Source organism: Neomonachus schauinslandi, chromosome 12, assembly GCF_002201575.2.
Source record: "Neomonachus schauinslandi chromosome 12, ASM220157v2, whole genome shotgun sequence".
Taxonomy (NCBI): domain Eukaryota; kingdom Metazoa; phylum Chordata; class Mammalia; order Carnivora; family Phocidae; genus Neomonachus; species Neomonachus schauinslandi.
The window spans coordinates 11,082,471-11,109,529 of record NC_058414.1 but is presented as its reverse complement, the minus strand read 5'-3'; positions in this window follow the sequence as shown (position 1 = coordinate 11,109,529).

Here is a 27,059-nt window from a genome sequence, read left to right as displayed (position 1 = left end):
TTGTTTAAAAGATATTCTTTGACTTTCACATGTCTTCAGTGCAATAGTAAATTAGATTTTTTTCTACTTTCCTCTTTTGTTCCTCCCTATTCTTTCCATTTATTTTAGTTGTTCCTACTTTGTCATAACATATAGTATTTACATACTATCCTTTCCTTGTCCCTGATTTTGCTTTGGTCTTAGATCCATAATTAAATATATTCAGTTGTCATCAACAACTCTTTTGATGAATTTTGCCTGGTTATCTCTTGACTATATGAAGCTAGTCCTTAAGTAGCATCCTAGGAATGCCTTGTGAACACAGTATTTCCTGAGATTATGCATGTATAGAATAGCCTTGATATTTCCCCAACGGAAAAATGCTTCCACATGCTGGATTCACCTTCCTGAGTCTTTATCCTCTATCACATCCTTGCACTAACTTATTAGCTCTCTGAAGCTTTCAAATACATTCTGCACTGCTTTTATAAATATTTTCTGATATTTTGAACTGATTTTCTAATTATTTTAGCAAGAAAGTTGGTTCAAGTTACTGAATCCTCCAATATTTCTGCATTTCTTAAAGACATTAATTTGAAAAATGCTTGGCTCTCCTTTCCTCTTTTAGTGTTACGTGAGCAACAGAGAAAGGTATGTGGAGATTGAAGAGGGAATTATGAAGTCTATATTTCTAGAAATAAATGACTCACAAATTCACCTGTTCTTTAGGCTTTTTTTTTCTCTTGCCAGAAAAAATCTCCATCACATTTTCCTCTAACCAATCCTCAAAGCTGGGAAAAAAAAAAAAAAAAAAAAACAACCTACAGCCAAAGATAAAAGAGAGAGATCTGATCATTGCTTTTCTTGAGCCTCTCATTGCTGTGGGGACTGGGGCTGCCATGATGGTTTTAGTTCTCTCTTTGGAAGGTCTTTATCTCCCAGCTTCCAGGTGGTCACATTTCCTGTCTATCCCCTGCTATCTAGCTTAAGGATAAGCTAATTTAGTTATGTTTCCTTAAGGTAAAGAAGCAGACCCTGGTTGTAGTTTGCTCTGTGTCATACTGGTATTCTGTGCTAAAGAAGGTGATGAGTCAACAAAGATTGAGTGAGCAAAGATTAATCCAATGATTAGAATGTGTTAGAGAAGCTTTGGCTTTTGGCCAGAGTTTAAGAAGGGGCTGAGGCTTTGGCAAGATTAAGATAATGGATGTGCCTTGAGGCAGCCACCTATTTCTAAAATATGCAAGAAAAGTTTCTCCTTCCTCAGAGGAGTTCTTTATGTAATCTTCCTATGCTCCCTTCCCAGAAGGGGACAGAGGTGCATTTCATATGGCAGAAGATACTTCAAAGGAGTTTGTTTAGACTAGCAAGAATGTGGCATTTGTTTTTGTAACCTCCTGGGTTTTAGTTCTAAGTTAGAGAGAGGGGAAGCACACATTGTTTTTAGGCTTTCTGTAAGTAACCACCAAGTCTCCTAAGCAATAAAAGCTTCCCTTTCTCCATTGTCCCACTGGGGCACATGGTGATCTTTTGCATTTATATATATGGTTGGAAGCCATCCACTTAAATTGATCAGCTAAATTTGAAGAAAAAGATTTTGTTTCTTGCATTAACCTCCTTCCCAGATTTCTATTGTTGAGTGTTGTCTTAATTAAAATAAAAATTTGGTTTGAAGTCCCTTTTTAAATGATCTCTGGTTTTGTTTTATGTTTGGTTTAGTTTCATTTCCCCTCCTCCCTCTGTTTAAAATTAAGTTTATTTAAATGCAAAGAATGCACTGTTTATTCAACCAAATGGTATCTTTATGTGGAAAAGGAAAAAAAAAAATCCAGAGCTACTCTACTGTCTCAGCTTAATAACTCAGTGGTTTGTTTTTTCTCTTTTGTGTGCATTTTTACTTCCAGCTGGGCTGCACACATACAACTGCTCTGTGGCAAGAATCTTTGGTAAACTATGCTACTTAAATGTTCATTGAACAAACAATTGCTCATCATCTCCCAACCTTAACAAAATAATACTGCAGTGACTTCTTTTAAAAACACTTGAAAAACTGATTTTCCATCCACATAAAAATTTGTCTTGAGTGTGTGCTTGTGGGAGTTTTGTTTTTGTTGGGATTGAGAGTGTCAACAGTGTGGAGAAAATATTTCCTTTGATTGTATTACCTGTACTGCAGTATTTTTCATTTTACTGCAAAGTTTGCATGTAGAAACTTTTAGCATTTTCAGGTGTCTTGTGTCCCTATGCTATTCTGTACTATATTATTTTTAGGTCCACAATAGAAGAGAAATGCTATTATTTCTCTTTTCTAACCTTGTAATTAGTAACCTTTGTTAATTCCACTGGGAAAATTTTGGGGATAGTGAAGAGGAAGAGAGAGAGCAAAAATTATCCAACTTCTGTCTAATGGTCAACTCTGCCCAATATTTTGTTTCATAAAACTAACACAAAGGAAACGTTCTGTGGGAGATGATGATGATCTTCTTAAAAGGTTCAAATTCTAAAGATTCTGGACATCTTCCAAATAGCCTTAATTTCCTTAAGAACACATTATATGTTATTTATCACCTCACTGTGCTTAAGCTTACCCATGTTTCCGACCTCTATTATCTCTTGGGGGAAAAGAATTCTATAAATGTATAAAATGGTTTTCTCTTTCTTTTTTAAAAAATAGACTTTATTTTTTTTATAGAAGTTTCAGGTTCACAACAAAATTGAATGGAAGGTGCAGAAATTTTGCATATACTTCCTGCCCTACCTCCCCAGCCTCCTGCATTATCAACATCCCCCACCAGAGTGGTACATTTGTTACAAATGATAAACCTATATTGACACATCATTATCACCCAGGGTCTATAGTTTACATTAGAGTTCACCCTTGGTCTTGTGCATTCTATAGATTTAGACAAATGTATAATGACATGTATCCATCATTATGGTAAAATACAGAGCAGTTTCACTGTCCTAAAAATCCTCTGGGTTCTGCCTTTCATCTTTTCCTCTCTTTTCAAACGCTGGCAACCACTGATCTTTTTACTGTCTCTATAGTTTTACCTTTCCTGTAATGTTCTACAGTTAGACATACTGTATGTAACTTTTTCAGATTGGCTGCTTTCACTTAGTAATCTGCATTTAAAGTTCCTCCATGTCCTCTCCTTGCTCCATAACTCATTTTTTTTTTTTTTTTTTTTAGTGCTGAGTAATATTCCATGTACTATGGTTTGTTTATCCAGTCACCTACTGAAGGACATCTTGGTTGCTTTCAAGTTTGTGTGATTATAGACAGCTGCTATAAATATCTGTGTGCAGATTATTTTGGTGGGCATAAGTTTTCAACTTCTTTGGGTAAATACCAAGTAGTGCTATTGCTGGATTGTATAGTAAGAAGTGCATAGTTTTTAAAGAAAGCATCAAACTATCTTTCAAAGTAGCTGCACTATTTTGCATTTCCACCAGTAGGAAATGAGAGGACTGTTGCTTCACATCCTCAACAGCTTTTGGTGTCAGTGTTCTGGATTTTGGTCATTTTAGTTGCTATATAGTGGTAACTCATTGTTGTTTTAATTTGCATTTCTCTCATAACATATACGGAGCATCTTTTCATATGCTTATTTGCCATCTGTATATCTTCTTTGGTGAGGTGTCTGTTGTGGTATTTCATTTTTAATTAGCTTTTTTGTTTTCTTATGCTTGAGTTTTAAGTGTTCTTTGTATATTTTGGATAATAGCCCTTTATCAGATGTGTCTTTTGCAAATATTTTCTACTAGCTTGTGGTTTGTCTTTTCATTATCTTGACAGTGTCTTTTGTGGAGCAGAAATTTTTAATTTTAATGAAATCTAGCTTATCAATTTTTTCTTTAATAAACTGTGCCTTTGGTGTTGTGTCCAAAAAGTCATTGCCAAAGCTAAGGTCATCTAGGTTTTTTCCTATGTTATTTTCTATGAGTTTTATAGTTTTGTGTTTTACATTTAGGTCTGTTATCCATTTTGAGTTAATTTTTATGAAGAGTGTATGGTCTGGGTGTAGATTCATTTTTTTTTTTTTTTGCAAGTAGTGGATATCCAGTTCTTCCAGCATCATTTATTGGAAAGACTATCTTTGCTCCATTGCATTGCTTTTGTTTCTTTGTCAAAGATTAGTTGATTGTATTCATGGGATTCTATTTCTGTGCTTTTTATTCTGTTCAATTCACCTGTCTTTTCTTTTGCTAATACCACACTCTCCTGATTATCAAATCTTTATAGTAAGACTTGAAGTCAAGAAGTGTCAGTCCTTCAACTTTTTTCTTCTTCAATATTGTGTTGGCTATTCTTTTGTCTCTCCCTGTAAACTTTAGAATCAGTTTGTTGGCTGGGGTGGCAATCCTTATATCAGACAAATTAGATTTTAAACCAAAGACTGTAATAAGAGATGATGAAGGACATTGTATCCTACTTAAAGGGTCTATCCAACAAGAAGATCTAACAATTGTCAATATCTATGCCCCTAACATGGGAGCAGCCAATTATATAAGCCAATTAATAACAAAAGCAAAGAAACACATTGACAACAATACAATAATAGTGGGGGACTTTAACACCCCCCTCACTGAAATGGACAGATCGTCTAAGCAAAAGATCAACAAGGAAATAAAAACTTTAAATGACATACTGGGGGCGCCTGGGTGGCTCAGTCGTTAAGCGTCTGCCTTCGGCTCGGGTCATGATCCCACGGTCCTGGGATCGAGTCCCACATCGGGCTCCCTGCTCGGTGGGAAGCCTGCTTCTCCCTCTCCCACTCCCCCTGCTTGTGTTCCTGCTCTCGCTGTCTCTCTCTCTGTCAAATAAATAAATAAAATCTTTAAAAAAATAAAAATAAAAAATAAATAAATGACACACTGGACCAAATGGACTTCACAGACATATTCAGAACATTCCATCCCAAAGCAACGGAATACACATTCTTCTCTAGTCCCCATGGAACATTCTCCAGAATAGATCACATCCTAGGTCATAAATCAGGTCTCAACTGGTACCAAAAGATTGGGATCATTCCCTGCCTATTTTCAGACCACAATGCTTTGAAACTAGAACTCAATCACAAGAGGAAAGTCGGAAAGAACTCAAATACATGGAGGCTAAAGAGCATTCTACTGAAGAATGAATGGGTCAACCAGGAAATTAAAGAAGAATTAAAAAAATACATGGAAACCAATGAAAATGAAAACACAACTATTCAAAATCTTTGGGATGCAGCAAAGGCAGTCCTAAGAGGAAAGTATATAGCAATACCAGGCTTTCTCAAGAAACAAGAAAGGTCTCAAGTACACAACCTAACCCTACACCTAAAGGAGCTGGAGAAGGAACAGCAAATAAAGCCTAAACCCAGTAGGAGAAGAGAAATAATAAAGATCAGAGCAGAAATCAATGAAATAGAAACCAAAAGAACAGTAGAACAGATCAACAAAACTAGGAGCTGGTTCTTTGAAAGATTTAACAAGATTGATAAACCCCTGGCCAGACTTATCAAAAAGAAAAGAGAAATGACCCAAATCAACAAAATCATGAATGAAAGAGGAGAGATCACAACCAACACCAAAGAAATACAAACAATTATAAGAAACTATTATGAACAACTCTATGCCAGCAAATTTGATAACCTGGAAGAAATGGATGCATTCCTAGAGATGTATCAACTACCAAAACTGAACCAGGAAGAAATAGAAAACCTGAACAGACCTATCACCACCAAGGAAATTGAAGCAGTCATCAAAAATCTCCCAACAAACAAGAGCCCAGGGCCAGATGGCTTCCCAGGGGAATTCTACCAAACATTTCAAGAAGAATTAATACCTATTCTTCTGAAACTGTTCCAAAAAATAGAAATGGAAGGAAAACTTCCAAACTCGTTTTATGAGGCCAGCATTACCTTGATCCCCAAACCAGACAAAGACCCCATCAAAAAGGAGAATTACAGACCAATATCCCTGATGAACATGGATGCAAAAATTCTCACCAAAATACTAGCCAATAGGATCCAACAGTACATTAAAAGGATTATTCACCACGACCAAGCGGGATTTATCCCTGGGCTGCAAGGTTGGTTCAACATCTGCAAATCAATCAATGTGATACAATACCTTAACAAAAGAAAGGACAAGAATCATATGATCCTCTCAATAGATGCAGAAAAAGCTTTTGACAAAGTACAGCATCCTTTCTTGATCAAAACTCTTCAGAGTATAGGGATAGAGGGTACATACCTCAATATCATAAAAGCCATCTATGAAAAACCTACAGCGAATATCATTCTCAATGGGGAAAAACTGAGAGCTTTCCCCCTAAGGTCAGGAACGTGGCAGGGATGTCCACTATCACCACTGCTATTCAACATAGTATTGGAAGTCCTAGCCACAGCAATCAGACAACAAAAAGAAATCAAAGGCATCCAAATAGGCAAAGAAGAAGTCAAACTCTCACTCTTTGCAGATGATATGATACTTTGTGTGGAAAACCCAAAAGACTCCACCCCCAAACTGCTAGAACTCATACAGGAATTCAGTCAAGTGGCAGGATATACAATCAATGCACAGAAGTCAGTGGCATTCCTATACAGCAACAACAAGACAGAAGAAAGAGAAATTAAGCAGTCGATCCCATTTACAATTGCACCCAAAACCATAAGATACCTAGGAATAAATCTAACCAAAGAGACAAAGGATCTGTACTCAGAAAACTATAAAATACTCATGAAAGAAATTGAGGAAGACACAAAGAAATGGAAAAACGTTCCATGCTCATGGATTGGAAGAAGAAATATTGTGAAGATGTCCGTGCTACCTAGAGCAATCTACACATTCAATGCAATCCCCATCAAAATACCATCCACTTTTTTCAAAGAAATGGAACAAATAATCCTAAAATTTATATGGAACCAGAAAAGACCCCGCATAGCCAGAGGAATGTTGAAAAAGAAAAGCAAAGCTGGCGGCATCACAATTCCGGACTTCCAGCTCTATTACAAAGCTGTCATCATCAAGACAGCATGGTACTGGCACAAAAACAGACACATAGATCAATGGAACAGAATAGAGAGCCCAGAAATGGACCCTCAACTCTATGGTCAACTAATCTTTGACAAAGCAGGAAAGAATGTCCAATGGCAAAAAGACAGTCTCTTCAACAAATGGTGTTGGGAAACTTGGATAGCCACATGTAGAAGAATGAAACTGGACCATTTCCTTACACCACATGCAAAAATAGACTCCAAATGGTTGAAAGACCTCAATGTGAGACAGGAGTCCATCAACATCCTAAAGGAGAACACAGGCAGCAACCTCTTCGACCTCAGCTGAAGCAACTTCTTTCTAGAAACATCACCAAAGGCAAGGGAAGCAAGGGCAAGAACGAACTATTGGGACTTCATCAAGATAAAAAGCTTTTGCAAAGCAAAGGAAACAGTCAACAAAACCAAAAGACAACCGACAGAATGGGAGAAGATATTTGCAAATGACATATCAGATAAAGGGCTAGTATCCAAAATCTATAAAGAACTCATCAAACTCAACACCCAAAGAACAAAGAATCCAATCAAGAAATGGGCAGAAGACATGAACAGACATTTTTCCAAAGAAGACCTCCAAATGGCCAACAGACACATGAAAAAGTGCTCAACATCGCTCGGCGTCAGGGAAATCCAAATCAAAACCTCAATGAGATACCACCTCACACCCGTCAGAATGGCTAAAATTAACAAGTCAGGAAACGACAGATGTTGGCAGGGATGCGGAGAAAGGGGAAACCTCCTACACTGTTGGTGGGAATGCAAGCTGGTGCAGCCACTCTGGAAAACAGTATGGAGGTTCCTCAAAAAGTTGAAAATAGAGCTACCATATGATCCAGCAATTGCACTACTGGGTATTTACCCCAAAGATACAAAAGTAGGGATCCGAAAGGGTACGTGCACCCCGATGTTTATAGCAGCAATGTCCACAATAGCCAAACTGTGGAAAGAGCCAAGATGTCCATCGACAGATGAATGGATAAAGAAGATGTGGTATATATACACAATGGAATATTATGCAGCCATCAAAAGGAATGAGATCTTGCCATTTGCAACGACGTGGATGGAAGTGGAGGGTATTATGTTGAGCGAAATAAGTCAAAAAGAGAAAGACATGTATCATATGACCTCACTGATATGAGGAATTCTTAATCGCAGGAAACAAACTGAGGGTTGCTGGAGTGGGGGGTGGGGTGGGAGGGATGGGGTGACTGGGTGATAGACACTGCGGAGGGTATGTGCTCTGGTAAGCACTGTGAATTGTGCAAGACTGTTGAATCTCAGATCTCTACCTCTGAAACAAATAATGCAATATATGTTAAGAAAAAAAAGAAGAAGAAGAAGGTAGCAGGAGGGGAAGAATGAAGCGGGGGAAATCGGAGGGGTAGACGAACCATGAGAGATGATGGACTCTGAAAAACAAACTGAGGGTTCTAGAGGGGAAGGGGGGTGGGAGGATGGGTTAGCCTGGTGGTGGGTATTGAGGAGGGCACATTCTGCATTGAGCACTGGGTGTTATGCACAAACAATGAATCATGGAACACTACATCTAAAACTAATGATGTAATGTATGGGGATTAACATAAGAATAAAAAAAAAAGAGGGCGCCTGGGTGGCTCAGTTGGTTGGGCGACTGCCTTCGGCTCATGTCATGATCCCGGAGTCCCGGGATCGAGTCCCGCGTCGGGCTCCCTGCTCGGTGGGGAGTCTGCTTCTCCCTCTGATCCTCCTCCCTCTCATGCTCTCTGTCTCTCATTCTCTCTGTCTCAAATAATAAAATCTTTAAAAAAAAAAAAAAGGATTAAAAAAAAATCAGTTTGTTGATATCCACAAAATAACTTGCTGAGATTTGGATTTTGATTTCACTAAATCTATAGATCAAGTTGGGAAGAACTGATACCTTGAAAAATTGAGTCTTCCTAGCCATGAACATGGAATATCTCTCCGTTTGCTTAGGTCTTTGATTCCATTCACCAGGTTTTTAGTTTTCCATGTATATGTATATATAATTATGTATATAAAAGTATATATTCATATCTATAAATATATCTATAAATATATATATATACCTTATCCTTATTTTTTTAGATTTATGCCTAAGTATTTCCATTTTTGGATGCTAATGTAAATGTTATTGTTATTTTCAAATTCTACTTGATCATTACTGTATTAGGAAAGTGATTGACTTTTAACCTGTATTGGGCTTATATCCTGAAATCTTGCTTATAATGTTTTAATAGTTCCAGGACTTCTTTTCTTGATCCTTTCAGATTTTTTATATAGACAGTCATGTCATCTGCAAACAAGGACAGTTTTATTTCTTTCTTCCCAAACTGTATACCTTTTATTTCCTTTTCTTATTGCATTAGCTAGAGCTTCCAGTGTAATGGTAAAAAGGAATGGTGAGAGAAGACATCTTTGCCTTGTTCCTGATCTTAGTGGGAAAGCTTCAAATTTCTCATAATTAAGTATGATGCTAGTTGCAGATTTTTTGGAAGGTATTCTTTATCAAGTTGAGGAAGTTCTCCCCCTATTCCTAGTTTACCGATAGTTTTATCATGAATGGTTATTGAATTATCCTTTACTTAAAGAAAAAACAGCTTTATTAAGATATAATTCACATACCATAAAATGTATCCATTTAAACTATGCAATTCAACCTTTGTACACAGTCTAATTTTAGAATATTTCATCACCTTAAAAGAAACCCTGTACCCACTAGCTGTCATTCCCTATTCCTTCTTCTTCCTAGCCCTAGGCAACCACTAATCTACTTTCTACTTTAATGGATTTGCCTTTTCTGGACATTTCATATAAATGTAATCACACAATATGGGGTATTATGTGTCTGACTTCTTTCAGTCAGCATGATGTTACCAAATTATATCCATGTTATAACATGTATAAGTAGTTCATTTATTTTATTGCTAAATAATATTTTATTGTATGGCTATGCCACATTACTTAACCCATTCATCAGCTGATGGATATTTGGGTTGTTTCCACTTTTTGGCTACTATGAATCATGGTACTATGAACATTCATGTGTAAGTTCCTGTGTGGACATACTTCATTACATTTTGATGTACATCTAAAAATGGAATTGCTAGGTCATATGGCAACTATGTATATGTATATATAAGTATATATATAGAAAGAGGAACTGACATTTTTTCCCAGAGTCAGTTAACCATTTTACATTCCTACCAGCAACATATGAGGGTTCTTTTTCTCTACATCCCTGTCAAAACTTGTTATTGTGTTTTTTTTTTTTATTATTTGTTTGTTTACTATAGCCATCCTAGTGGGTGGCTATGATATGTCATTATGGTTTTGATTTGCATTTCGTTAATAACTAATGTTGTTGAACATCTTTTCATGGGCTTCTCAGCCATTTTCATGTTTATCTTCTTTGGAGAAATGTTTATTAAAATCATTGGTCCATTTTAAAATTGGGTTATTTGCTTTTCTTCCTTTGCTTTTCTCTAAATTTTCCTTTTTTGAAAACTTTCTGAGATGTTTGCTTGATCTAGTACTCTGGCAGGATTACATATTTCTTGTTTACAGTCTTCATGATTTTCCTTATGCTAATAATTTCTCAATTTTTTTAGTCCTTCTTCATAAAACAGCACATCTAACCCTTTGGCATTTTAACTGCTTTTTTCCTGGACTTTCTCTTATTTTATGAAGCTTTTCTTGAACTATATGGAGACACATTGTAGATGGCCTTTTATTGTTGTGCACAATGCGAGGGAAGTAGTCCTTTTTCCTGAGGATGTCCCAGTGTGAGCTAACTGTGGGGCTTCAGGTCTTTAGAGAAGTGTCTGAGATGACTTTTGTGACCTTCCTCAGTCATAATTGGTACCTCCCATCTGCTAAATTAGGTTTATATTGTCTCTCATGCAGGTGGAATGGAGAAAAGAAAGCCTGGAATTTATAATAATAAGCGGGCCTGATTGCGAAGGCTGATTCTGCTACTTATGGCTTTGTGACCTGGGACAAGTTACTTAATCTCTTAATAAGTAAAATTGGGATAATCATAACCACTTCATAATATTATTGTGAGGATTAAACTGATAATGACTGAAAAACAGCTCACAAAGTGACTAAAAATGAGCCATAATTGCTCAACAAATATCAACTATTTCCTCATGTGTTGACATAGAAATTCTTGTTAGCTTCCCTTCCTACTTGTCACTTTTTGTACTATCATTGCAATTTCTCAACACCTTAAATCAATTTTTAAACCTTCAAGTCTTACATTTATGACAGGACATGCTATGGTCTGAGTATTTGTGTCTCCCTTCTGTTCCCCAATTCATATGTTGAAATCCTAACACCCCCAACATGATGATATTAGGAGGTTGGGCCTTTGGAAGGTGCTCATGACAGTGAAGCCCTCATGAATGGGATCAGTGTCTTCTAAAAGAGGCTCCAGTAAGATCGTTAGTCCCTTCCACAATGCAAGAAGGTGCCAGTTTTGAACCATAAAGAGAGCCCTCATGAGAACATGACCATGCCGGTGCCTCGATCTTGGACTTCTAGTCTCCAGAACTGTGAGAAATAAATTTCTGTTGTTTATAAACTACCCAGTCTATGGTATTTTGTTGTAGTGCCTGAGGAGACCAAGACAGGGTATTGCAAAATTTGCAGATTAACCTAATTCCAGCACTGATTCCCAAGATCTATTTTGTACATTCCCTTGCTATTTTGAGAAATGTGTGCGCGCATGCATGGGAACGTGCATTAAAATCATTTATGTACTGATGGCCAAGCAGTCCTTATCAATGAATGGTTACTTGTTAAACATGATCTTTTGGCTTATTGCTTCAGTCTCTCAAGTTCTTAATCACTGGTTGAGTGGAATCCACTTTCTTCTTCAAGTGACTCTTTCATTTCCAGTTTTGACTGATTGAAGAGCTTTCATTTTGAAATTTCATTTCACTTTTGGCTTAGTTATACTTTTTCTTGTATCTTATGCCCTTTCTTTCTTAGATCCCAATTTCCTTTTCCAAAGCATATCCTCAATAGCACTTCCAGAAAGGGTATGTAGAGAAACACCTGACAGTCGTGCTGTCCATAGAGTTTTAGGTTCAAAAATCATGTCCCTCAGGGGGCATCTGGGTGACTCAGTTAAGTGTCCTTCTCTTGATTTTGGTTCAGGTCATGATCTCAGGGTCCTAAAACTGAGCCTACATGGGCTCTGTGCTCAGCAGGGAATCTGCTTGAAATTCTCTCTCTCCCTCTGCCCCTCCCTCTGCCCATGCACACTCTCTCTTTCTCTCTCTAAAATAAATATATAAATCTTTAAAATAATCATGTCCCTCAAAATTTCAAACATTGCTCTCTCTCCATCTAGCACGCTCACAAGAACTCCACTATTCTGAGTACCTTTCATTTGTAAATAAGCATTGGCATGCCTCCCCCTCCTGAAGATTTTAGGGTATTTTTTTTTTTTATTTTTGTTGTTCTGAGTCAAGAGGTGTCTAAGGGTAAGATTTGCTTTCAGGGTGAACACTAGCATCTCTCTTAAGCTTTGGTGGAGGTGGAGGAGAGAATGAGGAGGAGATTTCCCAAAGATTCCTCTTATTTCCTACATTCTGTTTTCTTTTTCCAGAACTAACATAGATTTTAAACTTCGGGATTTACCCTGGTGTTTCCTAACTCCTCTTTTATATTTTCTATATCTGATATTTTCTAGTTTCAGAATACTTCCTTTGAGTTTAATTTTTAGAGCTTCATTTAAGTTGTAAGTTTTTTTTGGTTTTTGCTATCTCCAGTTTTGTGTTTGTGGGCTGGGCTTATCTTTAGTTGTTCCTCTGGGGTAGTTGTTCTCAACTGGGGATGATTCTTCCCCCCAAGTATATTTGGCAATGTCTGAAGACATTTTTGGTTTCTACAAAAGGGGTTATTACCAGCATCTAATGGATGTGGGCCTGTGGATGCTAAATACCCTACAGTACAAAGTACAGTTCAAAAGGCAACATCCCCAACAAAGAAGTATTCTGCCTAAAATGTCAACAGTGCTTGGGCACCTGGGTGGCTCAGTTGGTTAAGCAGCTGCCTTCGGCCCGGGTCATGATGCCAGGGTCCTGGGATTGAGCCCCGCATCGGGCTCCCTGCTCAGCGGGGAGCCTGCTTCTCCCTCTCTCTCCCTCTGCTTGTGCTCTCTCTGTCAAATAAATAAAATCTTAAAAAAAAAAAAACCATTTAAAATGTCAACAGTGCCACTGCTGAGAAATACTCTAGGGTGTATGGGCAGAAAGTGCAGGCACACTGATCATCCTCCTTAATGTTGAATATGAAGCACCTTTCTTTTGGGGTGCTGATATTAGGAGTCTGGCATTTCCAGGGCAGAGTGCTCACTCTCTTTGCAGGACAAACTTCCAGTTTTATTATGACAACAAATGTTACTCTTTCCCATCTCTCAGCAATATGAATGGGAATATGGATCCAGCTGTTCTGTGGGCAGTTTTTAATTAGGTTACCTGCCCCATAGGTTTCTGCCTATGACTCTCACGTTTACATTCTGTACTTTCTGACTGGGCTTGGAAGCCGTCTGGTTCCACTGAGGAGAATCAGTGTTTCCCACCTTTACTACAACCATTCCTAAGCATATTCTTAGCTATTGCTTTCTTTTGAAACAGTCCTATCTCTGTGTATCTTCAAGAAACTAACCAAGAATCTTGTCTTCTGGGGCGCCTGGGTGGCTCAGTTGTTAAGCGTCTGCCTTAGGCTCAGGTCATGATTCCAGGTCCTGGGATCGAGCCCCCGCATCGGGCTCCCTGCTCCACGGGAAGCCTGCTTCTCCCTCTCCCACTTCCCCTGCTTGTGTTCCCTCTCTCGCTGTGTCTCTCTCTGTCAAATAAATAAATAAAATCTTTAAAAAAAAAAAAAAAGAATCTTGTCTTCTGATGGCTTCCCTCCTGTTCTCTATGCTTTTATAAACTTGTTCATCTTTATTCATGCTTACTCTCATTTCAGTAAAAGTTTAGAAAAAAAGGGAAGGTAATCAACTTAATAAATGAATTGAAAGTACATCTGATTTTAAATATAAAAATAATTTTCTTTTTGATGAATATCATTTTAGTTTGTACTTGACTTGTTATTGTTAATTTTTTCCTTCTTTCTTTAGTCAGGCTTTTATTATACAAATGTTTAGTTTTTCTTAAATTTAATAACCTCTCCATAGTTGTTTAGCATTTCCTCTTCCATCATAATACTAAACATAGTATCGTAAAATGCAAATGCAGAAGAGATTTTAGAGGTTTACGAGATCAAGCCCTCCTTTTATAGATGAGAGAATTGAAGTTACTACAGAAATTATTATTATGTGGTTGACCTAGTGAAGAATTTTTCCCAAGTACCTTGGGCTTGCTATGGCCACTGAGCAGAAGCCTTGTCTTTCTGATTTTATGTGGGAAACTGGATCTTCCTCTCAAGACTTTGCATCTATGCCAGTATTTCCAAAGTGTGCTCCATGGAAAACAAGTCCCACCAGGTCACCTTAAAAACAGGTTTCAGAAGCAAACGTTTCAGAATGGATTCTGAGACTATCAATACATATTAACATATTAAAACACTTCAATCACTGGAAATGAGTCTTATAGGGACACCTCTATGGAAATTGAAGACGTAGAGACTTCCTATGTCCTGAGGCAATGTGCCTAAGAAATCTTTGGAACTGTGGGTCTAGGGGCTGGCACTGGGAAAGTAAAACATAGTCAAGGGGATCAAGGCACGAAAATAATAGCAGATGTTTTGTCTAACTAGAGAATCCTTCCTGTGTACTGTTTTCTAATTTCTAGGGAAGTCAAGGAGAGCGAGATTTGCTTGAACACTGCTGACTTTGGCAGACCTTGGCTACCCTGATTCTCTGTCTCTCTTTTTGGAGAACCTCTCACAGTAAAATCTAAAGCAATGTTTCTAAAAAATAAAAACCTTCAAAACCTATTGTCTCCATTTGATACCAGAGAAAAAAAAGAGAAAATAAGCCACTTAACTATATCAAACAATCCTAACTACATATATGGTAAGAAAAAAAACCAAATTCAGCATTTCAAAAGAAGTTCATCCTATGGAGGAAATTGACATGGGACCATATGTAACAGAAATAGATGTCATTTCATCATGGCAGTATTAAAACTAACACACGCATGGCAGTGATATTTGACTATACCAGGCTTCTGGAGGGACAGGTTTCAGAAACAGCAATAGCAATTTCAGTTTAAGAATCTGCTGTGGTGATTGTCTACTTGAAGCCAATTTAGAGACAAGAGCAAAATTATCCCCAGAAGCAACTGTGGTGGATGGACCTAAGCAAATCCAGAGCACAGGAAATAAGGTCACAGCATAGAGCCTATGCTCAGGACCAGAAATCCAACCGACAATGTAATGGGTGTTAATGATCTTGAACACAATAGATGAGAAAGAAAGATGCCTTGGGCTCATGGGATGCCACCATTACCAAGTTCTGAATTGTGTAAGAAAGCAGGAATTCCTCAGCTGTCCTTCTCTGGGGGAGTAGCATAGATGGAGTTCATCCCCGTCCTCCGTCTCTCACCACAGATACGATAAACACAGTTCACAGTTCCACAGTTAACCTCATCACTGTCCATCCTGGACAACTCGCATTGACTGGCCTCTGGCTCCTCTCATTTCTCCAGATAACCTTGATGATGTTTGATGAGATCAATGGGGCTTGGGAAGTATGCAGATAGAATCAGCTCTGAGATTGCTCTACTCATCTCCTAGGAGGGTCAGTCATTTCCTTAGAGCTTGCACCAAATGAATCCTCATGTTTCTATGACAAGCAATTTCCTACGTGGATGATAACTTTTCTAAAGGAAAGTGAGCTCAGCTCCTCTTCCTCTTTCAGATCTTCCTATTTTTAAAAGGCATACATTCTGTTTGGTTCTCTGTCACATAGTAAGTAACTGGGTAGGAAATTTTGTCTATTTAAAAAAGAGGTACTAGCAAGCCTTTGAACCATAGAACTAAAGCCTTGGCCTTCAACCAGTTCCCTTGGGGATAAACACAGTGTTTTCCTGTTGGTATGACTGACACTTGTGTCTGGCTCTCAGTGGAATTTGAACTTGGAAGAAGAAAAGGGGCCTTATATTAGTTTGCTATAACAAAGTGCCCCAGACTAAGTGGCTTGAAAAACAGAAATTTATTTCCTCACAGTTCCGAAGACTAGAAGTCCAAGATCAAGTCTGCAGAGCTGGTTTCTCCTGAAGCCTTTCTCCTTGGCTTGTGGAAGGCCATATTCTTCCTGTGTCTTCACTTCATATTCCCTCCGTTCATATCTGCATTCTAACATCCTCTCCTTAGAAGGACGTTGGGCATTTTGGTTTAGAGTCTACCCTAGGGACCTCATTTTAATTTAATTACTTCTTTAAAGACCCTATCACCAAATATGGTCACATTCTGAGGTCCTGAGGGTTAAGACTTCAACATATGAATTTTGGGGGGACACAAGTCAGCCCATAATAGATTGTTTAATTGGCTCCTCCTAGGACCCCAACTGGTACATATAAATGCATTTCTAGCTGCATGTAGGTGTCATGCTTTTTTATTCCCTTGGCACCTAGTGCAGGCACAGCACAGAATTGTTTCTCAGTTTAGCTATTAGTTCTGGACCTTATCATAAGTTTTAGCCCTTTACTTTTAAAATGACTTACCAAAATGGCTTAGCAACATGGGTCTAATAAAGTTAATTACATAAGCAAATATAGTAAGAAGTTTCAAATCATTACAACCTGGAATAGAATAGCTCCTCAAACATTTCAGTCATGGTTATAAATTACCAAAGCCATATCATTCAAAAATGATTACCTTATCAGTCATTTCTAGCAATCAATTCACTTTTATGCAAAGCAATGTGGGTTTAGAATATCAAAGGTCCTTTAGTTTCCAAGTCCCAGGAAGTTAACAAAAGGGTCTGGAAAGCTTCAGTGGAAAAAATCAACAGGGTGTTGAGTCTGTCCCTGAATCTTGGAGGTAGATTTTAGACATTACATCTAGGCAAGGTAGATTTTAGACGTTACATCTAGGCAATGTAAGATGCCTAGAAATGGGTAGAGGGGACTACACTAGAATGTTTTGTGTCCTCAGAAGCTAAGGGGTTAAGGCGAATGAGCAGGACTTACTTGGTAAGTCTTCTGGGAAGAAAACGTTATTGGATCAGGCCCTGATGAGCATGTGGGATGACCCCAGAACAATGAAGTTGAAAGGAATGGAGAGTCTCATCTACAAAGACACAGAATTGGAGGAACAGGATGTTTTCACAGTTTGGGGAACAGAGTCTTCTTGGAGAGGAGAATGAGAGCACAAATTAGAGTGGTTCAGTTGAAGAAAATCACATCCTGGAAATCCAGAGGAACTTTGGGGTGTGAAGGCAGCATTTTAGAGCTGCCCTCACTGACCTGGGAAAACCAGGTTACTTATTAGAGATGAGAGAAGTATACACATAGGTGGCAGAGATCAGGCCAGATTGGTAGCCAGGGGTCAGGTTTTGAAAGGCCTTTTCTCTGATCTTCTGTTGATTTCTCGCCCTCCCTCACCATAGATTCCTTATTTTTACTTGTTGAAAATCATCACTAATCTAATATTGTCCTCCAGGTTGATCTTGTAGGTAAATCCAGTCACTGTGCTTTTTCATCTACTATTTATGTCCTTGAGATTAGGGGAAGGAGGCTGAAGGCAGTTAAGTAGTAATTGTTAAAATATTTGTAGAAGGGCCCTCCTGCATTAACTTGGACCCACCTGTTAACAAGTCTGAGAAAGTATTCTGACACAACAGCACACAGGCTTTGTGCACACTTTAATTAAATAATCAGAAGTGTTACTTGTTTCTTTCCTCAGCATTTAAAGAATAGCCCATCAATGAAGAACCCTATAAAATATTGTGTCTCTTTATTTACCTTTCAGGTTTTCACTGCCAGGAAAATAAATTTCCTTTGATCCAAAATTGTTATGAGATGAACTTTTGAAGTTCTCTTCCCACCTTGTCTGGAATCTTTAATCTTTACAGATCATGAAAGTAGAAAAGATTGTTGCAAAATCATTGGTTGAATTTAAGACTAACGAAAGAGTGGCTTTTAAGAGGCCTTCCACGTAGGTACAGAGCACAGACCGATTGCCACAAGCCCTGTAGGATTACCTGTAGCGTTTGCCATGGTCTTATCCTGGCCTATTCCTCTGGGCACTGCAATAGCCTGTCTTTTTTATCTCTTTTCCCTACCTAAGCAAGAATTTGATTCTTTCAGGGTCTAGTTCTTTAATAGGTTAAAAAAAAAAGGTTGTCTATGAAAAAATCAGACATGTTGTTTTCTGCCTATGTGCATATCTAGATGGTATTATAGAAGAAAAATGAGCAGTCCATCAGAGCTAGGGCCAGTTCTGCCACTTTCATTTGTCTCTTTAATGAATTGTTACTGAACAACTTCTGTATATCAGACATTTTCTAGAAGTGCAATTTTATCAAATTATTTAACTTCTCCATATTTCTGATTCTTCACAATATCACTGGACAGATAAATTCACCTATACGTAAGAGTTGACTAATCCATGGCATGAGGAAGCTCCAGCAAGTGTAGACAACCCTTCCTCCTCTTTATTGACTTTTGAAGATTAAAGTTTAAACATGCATGATGTCCTAGAAGAGTATGAGGTCAAAATTTCTTGGTTCTTGTTTTGCACCTACTTGCATTTGCTGAACTTGTCTGATTTTACATAACTTCTTTGAACAATAGCATCTCCACTTAAAACAGGATCATTAATAAGAAAGAAAGAGCCTTTTATCTAAGAAAGCTTCAGGGTAGCCACTTCATATATATATTTAAGATAGTTATAATGCTCTTTCACATGATGCTTCCACAGCAGACTTAATATCATATTTTCAAATTTTTATTTTATAAATGAATCTCACTCATTAGTGTTCAGAATAGGAAGAAAAGGTGAAATACACTTTCACAGAATAAAAACATCCTAGAGAAGTTCTGTGTGGGTAAGAAAGATGCCAAATCAAGAAACCAAAAGTATTAGAGTTATGAAGTGAGGACAGGATCAAATTCTTAATTATGTATCATTACACAGTAGATTTGGTGTAATCAAGAAAAGAAGGATAACAACACTGGAAGGAAGATTCCACTGAAGGTTGGACTTCAGATGTAGCAAATAAAATAGTCTGGATCAAGCTTGTCAACAAAGGGTACATCTATCTCTATTATCAGATCTTTCTTTTTCTTTCAGTATTTATAATGCCCTAACAGAAAATTCACCTTGAGATTGATTATCAGATTCCAGAAGTATCACAGTTATTTATTTATTTAATTAGTTATCTTAAAAATTTTTACTTTAATTCCAGTGTAGTTAATGTGCAGTGTTACATTAGTTTCAGGTATACAATATAGCAATTCAACAATTCTATACATTGTACTCATCTGATAAGTGTACTCTTTAATTCCCATCACCTATTCTACCCTTCCCCCCTCTCGTGTATTTATTGATTGATTGATTGCCATTAATTCCACAAAATATTTGAAGAGTTTACAGAATTAGATCAGAGGGGTTGCCAAAAAACAGCAGCAGCAAAATAACGATAAACAATAACAACAAATGGCAAGGAAGGAAAAGAATCCTATTTCCAATTGCCATGTAATAGTATTTAAAATGTTCAGTTTTTCAACAAAAATTATGATATAGAAAGAAAAAGGAAATTATGGCCCATACACAGGAAAAAAGTAGCCAATATTAATGGTTTCTGATAATCACAGACATTGATCTTACTACATAAAGATTTTAAATCAGTTAATTTAAATATGTTCAAAAACTAAAACAAAGCATGTCTAGAGAACTAAAGGAAAGTATGAAAACAATGTTTCACTAAATATTTTCACTAAATATCAATAAAAAGATACAGATGATAAAAAAAATCAGAGGAAATCTGGAGTTGGAAAGTACAAAAATTGAAATAAAAAATTCACTAGAGGGAACCCCCAGCAAATTTGGACAGACAGAAAAACTAATCATCAAACCTGAAAAGAGGTCAATTGAAATTACTTAGTCTGACTGAGGAACAGAAAGAACAAAGAATGAAGAAAAGTGAACAAAATCTCAGAGACCTGTAGGACACCTTAAAGAGTACCAATACATGCATAATGTGAATCCCAGAAGGACAGAACAGAAGGAAAGGGGCAGAAAGGATATCTGAAAAAATAAGAACCCCAAACCTCTCAAATTTGTTGAAAAGCATAATTCCATGTACCCGAGAAGTTCAACAAACTCCAAGTTAAAATCAAAGCGATCCACAGCTAGATATATTATAATCAAATTGGCAAAAGCCAAAGACAAAGAGAGAATCTTGAAAGCAGTGAGAGAAGCATCATGTACAAGACTCAATAAGATAACAGCTGATTTCTCATCAGAAACCATGGAGGCCAGAAAGCAGTGAAATCATATATTCAAAGTGCTGAAAGAGAATAGTAACCAAGAATTACATGTCCAGTAAAATAATCTTTCAAAATGAAGGAGAGGAAAATGACAAGGATGTCTGTTCTTGCCATTTCTATTCAACATAGTGCTGGAGTTTCTAGCCAGGACAATTAAGCAAGAAAAAACAAAAAGAGAAAGAAAGAAAAAAAAGCATTCAGATGGGAAAGGAAGTAATAAAACTATTATTTTCAGATGACCTGATCTTTTATATGGAAAATACTCGGGAATCCGGAAGGAAAATCTATTAGAGTTAATAAATTCAGAGGTGCCTGGGTGGCTCAGTCGGTTAAACATCTGACTCTTGATTTTGGCTCAGGTCATGATCTCAGGGTGGTGAGATCAAGCCCTGTGTTGGGCTCTTTGCTCAGTGGGGAGTCTGCTTCTCTCTATCTCCCTCTCCCCTTGCCTCTCTCTCCACTCACACTCTGTCTTTCTTTCTCTCAAACAAATCATCAATTAATCTTAAAAAAAAAAAACCAAGTTCAGCAATGTTATAGAATATAAGATCTAAATACCAAAATAAATTGTATGTCTATCAATACACAGTCTAAAAATAAAATTAAGAAAAAATTCCATTTAAAATAACCTAAAAAACATAAAATATTTAGGAATACATTTAACGAAAGAAATGTAAGATTTACACACTGTAAACTACAAAACATTTTGAAAGAAACTTAAAAAGACCATGTAGAAAGACATTCCATGCTTATGGATTGGAAGACTTAATATTAAGTGGCAACACTCCCTAAATTGATCTACAGAATCAATGAAATCCCTATTAAATTCCCAACTGCCTTTTTTTTCCCCAGAAGTTAACAAGCTGATCCCACAATCTATAGGGAAATGTAAGGGACCCAGAATAGCCAAAACAATCTTGAAAAAGGTGAACAAATTTGGAAGATTCACATTTCTTGTTATCAAAACTTACTACAAAGCTTCAGTAGTCAGCTTTGTAAGGAGACATTATGATACTGGCATAATAATGGACATATATAAATGGAATAGAATTAAGAATCAAAGAAAAAAACCCTAACTTTTATAGTTAATTGTTTTTCATCAAGAGTGCTAAGACAATTCATTGGGGGAAAATTGTCCTTTCAACAAATGGTACTGGGTAATGGGATAGCCACCTGTGAAGGGATAAAGGAGGACTCAGTCTTCACAACACATACAAAAATTAATTCAAAATCGATCAAAAAGCTAACTGTAGCAGTGACAATTGTAAAACTTGAAAACATAGGTGGAATTCTTTGTGACCTTGAATTAGGTGATGGTTTTTTGGATGTAATTCCAATAATAGTTTTTTGGATAAAATTTTGGTTGCATTAGCAACCAAAGGAAAAAGGAATTTGACTTCATCAAAACTAAAAAAAAAAAAAATGTGCATCAGAAAACACAATAATGGAAGTTAAAAGACAACCCACAGAATGGGAGAACATGTCTGCAAATAATGTCTCTGATAACAAAGGACTCGTATCTAGAATATATGAAGAACTCTTACAGGAAAAAGACAAAGGACCCAATTAAAAACCAGTAAAGAATTTGAATAGATACTTCTCATTTGAATATACACAATAGGCCAATAAGCACATGAAAATATGTTTATTGAAATATGAAAACATCATTAATCATTAGGGAAATGCAAATCAAAACCACAGTGAGATATCACTTCACACCTACAAGAATAGCTATATCTTAAAAAATGGACAATAACAAGTCTTGGCATGGACATGGAGAACTTGGGACCTTTGTACATTGCTGGAGGGAACTAAAATAGTGCCATCACTGCAAAGTACAGTTTGGCAGTTCCTCAAAACTCTAAACATGGGGTTATCATTTCACCCAGAAACTCCACTCTTAAGTGTATATACCCAAGAGAAATAAAGACATAGGCCCACAGAAAAATTTGTTAATGAATGTTCATATCAGCGTTAATCATAATAGCCAAAAGTAGAAACAACCTAAATGTCTGTCAACTGATGATTGGGTAAACATAATGTGGTATATATATTATATCGATTCAATGGGATAGTATTCAGTCCTCTAACTGATTCATGGATGGATTTTGGAAACATGCTAAATGAAGGAACCCAGACACAAAAGGTATGTATTGTATCATCCCATTTATATAAAATGTTCAAAATATGGAAATCCACAGATTTCAAAATAGATAGTTGCTGCCTAGGAACGGGTGAGGGAGAAATTGGGTATGACTGCTAATAGAAACAGGGCTTCTTTTTGTGGTGATGAAAGTGTTCTAAAATTGGTTGTGGTTATGGTTGTCAACTCTGTCAATATTCTTCAAACCATTCAATGGCACACTTTAAATGGGTGAATTATGGTACATGAATATGATTATGACATGACAAATATGTCTATTCTGAGCTCCAGAGACATACTATCCAATTGCTCACCTTAAATATCCTTTGGAATACTTCAAAGATGTCTCAAAGACAGTATATCCAAACTGGATTAATAATCCACGCCTCGCCTCTTGTTCCACTTTTAGATTTCTCTGTATCAATGTACAACTCTGTTCTCTCATTTGGTTGTATAGTTCAGAAACCCAAGAGTCATTTTTTATATTTCCCTCTTTTTAACTAAGTCCTGCCCATTCTCCTTCCTGGGTTTCTCTTTTATTCATTTTTGTACATCTCTACATTACCACCACAGTAAGTCTGGACCATTTTAATGGTCTCCTAACTAATCTTCCCATCTCCATGGTTAGCCATTTCAAATCTGTTCTCCACATTGAATTAGAGTGTGTTTTCAAAATGCAAATCGAATCATGTCACCCATATGGTGACCTATGGACCTATGGACCCAGATTCTAAAGAGACCCTACACGGAATGGCTTTTTTCTGCCTGTTCAGCCTTTCACACCTGATTCCTACTTTGAAAAAAATCAGCAAGTCATACAAGTAGATTGTAAAAAAAATTATTAATCAGATTATGTGTTTCAATGTCCTAAAATATTTCTCTTCATGAAACACACCACTATTCAGGATTTCACAGGTAGGTAGATGATTTAGAGTTATTGCATTATTTTTCAATAATATTTTAATGATAATGCTTGATAGTATTATTATAATGACTTTGACCGTAAATTCATATTTCAATAAAGAGATAGAAACCCAATTTTTCTTTAATTTTCCCTTCAATTTTTAAAAGCAGAGGAAACCCTTCTTCAAATGGAATCTTATTAGAAAGCCCAATGTGAAATGAGAAAATTAGTTGCCCTGGTAAGATAATGGAACCTGGGCTTCTGTCAGCTTGATCCTCCTCTTAGCTTCTGACCTAGATTCTGAGCCATCTAGGGAACACAGCTGAAATCCACTGGCTTAACCTATCAAACATCATAAAAAAAGGAGCAATGCCATGGTTTTGACTTTTCCATTTGCATTAATATTTCTTCTAAAAACACTTGTTTTTGGGAATCTTCCATGTACCTATTTTTTACATCCTCAATGCTATCCCCATTCCTCTTTTCCTCTTGTAGTTCCTTCATGTTGATTTATATTAATTTCCATTCCTCTCCGGGCCACCTGCACTGTATTCATTTCTCCTGTGAGAATAACCTCAAGGGTTCTTCATGACAGTTTACAGAAAAATCCATCATTTGAGATGCACTTTTTCATTTGGTGAGATGAATGGTGCTTTCAGAGACATTGACTATTTACCCTTTCGCTGACCCTGTAAATGCCGATGATTTGCCCATGGAGCACACTGAGATGAAATGCCAGTTCTCGCAGAAAGTCTCTGTGCTCTTCTACTCAGATGACATCTCTTCAAATGTCTGGCTTCTGCTTCTCCAACTTTTCCCCCACATTCAACCACTACTGTCTTCAATAGTGTGCTGGTAAATGTTTAAATAACTGGCTGTCCTGCGGGAAGGACAAACCCTGATTTATAGTGCTTGCCTCTTTCATCCTGGCCAATTTCAAACCACCAGTGTTGCCACTGAAAGGTGGAGCGAGGCAGAGATATACAGTGGCAGAGCATTACATAGCCTTCCTGCCATACAGAGACAGCATAGAGGGATAACTTCAAGGGCATAGGTCATAGGAAAATAGTTAAGAAGTAAGGAATTTTTAAATATGTACTTTTAAAAAAAATTTATTTATTTGAGAAAGAGAGAATGGGAGAGATAGAGCACAAGATGGGGGAGGGTCCGGCATCAAGCAGGATGTGGGGCTCGATCCTAGGGCTCCAGGGTCATGACCCGAGCTGAAGGGAGCTGCCCAACCAACTGAGCCACCCAGGCACTCCTATGTACTTATTTTTAATACACAGGTTTTCCTTGACTTACATGGGGTTGTATATCCATTGTAAGTTGAAAATATCATCAAGTTGAAAATGCATCGTATATACCTAACCTACTGAACATCATAGCTTAGCCTAGCCTACCTTCTCATCTATACACCACCTGCCCATGCCCCACATAGGATTCCTGTGGGCTTTCCAGGAACCAGAGATCCCTCTCATCCCCACCCTTCTGTGTTTGCTTCTGCATCCCAGACCCTGCCCTCCACACCTCATCCTGGTGCTCTGTCCTGCTGGCCATGAAGGTACATTTCAATGTCACTAAGGACCCTTGGCTGACATTCTGGAAAGCTCTGGCACTTGATTCCATGATCTTAGCTCCCTGGCTCTCTAGTCCTTGGTTCCTTATTTAATCCTGTGATATCTGCTCTGCTCCCTGCATTTGGTGGCTCACGTAGAATCCCTTCTGTGCTTTACAGACCTCGACTTCTTGTTTTTCTCTCAGCTCAGCCTGTGTCAGGCTCCCTATGCTGTGAGGAAGAGACATTCTTTTACCTACCTGAGGCTCAAGGAATCCCTTCCAACCAGGTGAGTCTTCCTGTTGCCTCTCCCCCGTCTCATATTTCTCTCCCTCCTCACAGCCATAGGAGAGAGATTCAGTAGTTATTCACATTTCAGTGAGATAGTCTAGCTGGGATTACCTCCACAGTACCTGATACACAGCTTGTGATCAAGCGTTCGACTCAACTGAAATGCTCTCTCTCTAGGGGAGTTAAGACTTGAAGAGAGAAAATCAATTAGCTATGTTTTATGTAATTCCTCCAACTCTTAGAAAATACAGATTCTTTTGTTTTGTTTTGTTTTGTTGTTTTTGTTTTTTTATCACTAGAAAATGGTGACCAGGAATATTAGAAACCCAGGTGACCTTCCAAAGGTTTTTACAGGTTAAATATATTTGAGAGAAAGGTGTTGGCATTTTCATAACACCTAGAGGCACAATGTTTTTCTTTTTTATGCTAACCCTTGGCTTTATAAAATGGCTGGAAGTTTTCCAGTATTTGCCACTTGGAGGGCAAATGTCCTTTGCCCTGAAATGAGGCTGAAATCTGGCTAACATGTTTTTAACAGGAAGGGTTCTTGGACTTTCAGGAAGATGAAAAGCAAACACGGGGACAAAAAGAAAAGACAGGGGCTGGAGCTGCCACTCCTTGACAAAGGAAAAGAGTTGCACATTTTAGCTTTTTTACTTTTTTACTTTTAAATGATCATTGAATTCATCGGGTGTTGGGTTTCTAACACCAACCCTGAGATCCTGGGCCTGTCATCGTTAGTGTTCACCTCACTGAGACCAGTGGTAAGAACAGGTTGACCAGGTGGCAGAAATCCTAAAAGGACAACACCAGAAAAATGATGCTTGAAGACGAACTCTATTAAATTATAAAAAGTGAAGGGGTCTTCAGAATGCAAATGTGATGAGCACCAAAACACTGGTTTTGGGAGTCTGGGAAGAAGAGCTGGTGATTTGAACAGTTACATTTATAAACTTCGATTTTAACTAAGATCCAAGTTCAGAGCCTTTGAATGCTGAAGGGGGGAACGTCTGAGATATAAAGTTTCCTAAAGAAAATGAGAACAAAGGTAAAGGAGATGGACTATGGCTGCTTTGCAAACATGGAGTCCAGGAAATGCTTTGAATGGAGATAAAATGGAAGTAACTTCGGCTTCTTACGTGCTATTTACTTGAAGCATGTTTTATCTTAAATGCATCCTGTGTACTGTTTTCATCATCCTCATTAGGGGATTATGAGAGCACTTATTTAGTTTAAAATTCTTGTCTTTCATTCCCTCAAGACTCATCAAATGCTGGATTAATGTAGAAGGGTAAATAATATTGGAAAAGAATTTGCTCTTTACTGAATCACAAGGAACATTACTTTTTAAAAAATATCCTTAAGAGAGAAAGGTCTTTTCACAGTGGTAACGCTTCATATTTTAGTTGCAAATGTGTATCTAATTAAAATTCCATATGACAATCATACTATATTATTTAAATACCAAATGATCATTAAAATCACATTTAATTGTGGCTTAAAAAATATAACAGATATGTACCCAGGAAACAGCTGCTAAACATCACCAAGATTTCCTTGATCAGCTTTGTTTTCCTCAAGCATTTCCCAGTTACAATGAGCCTGGTTGGAACAACTATTTCTTTTATACACACACACACACACACACACACACACACACACACAGAAGCACTACTGATGTTATAAG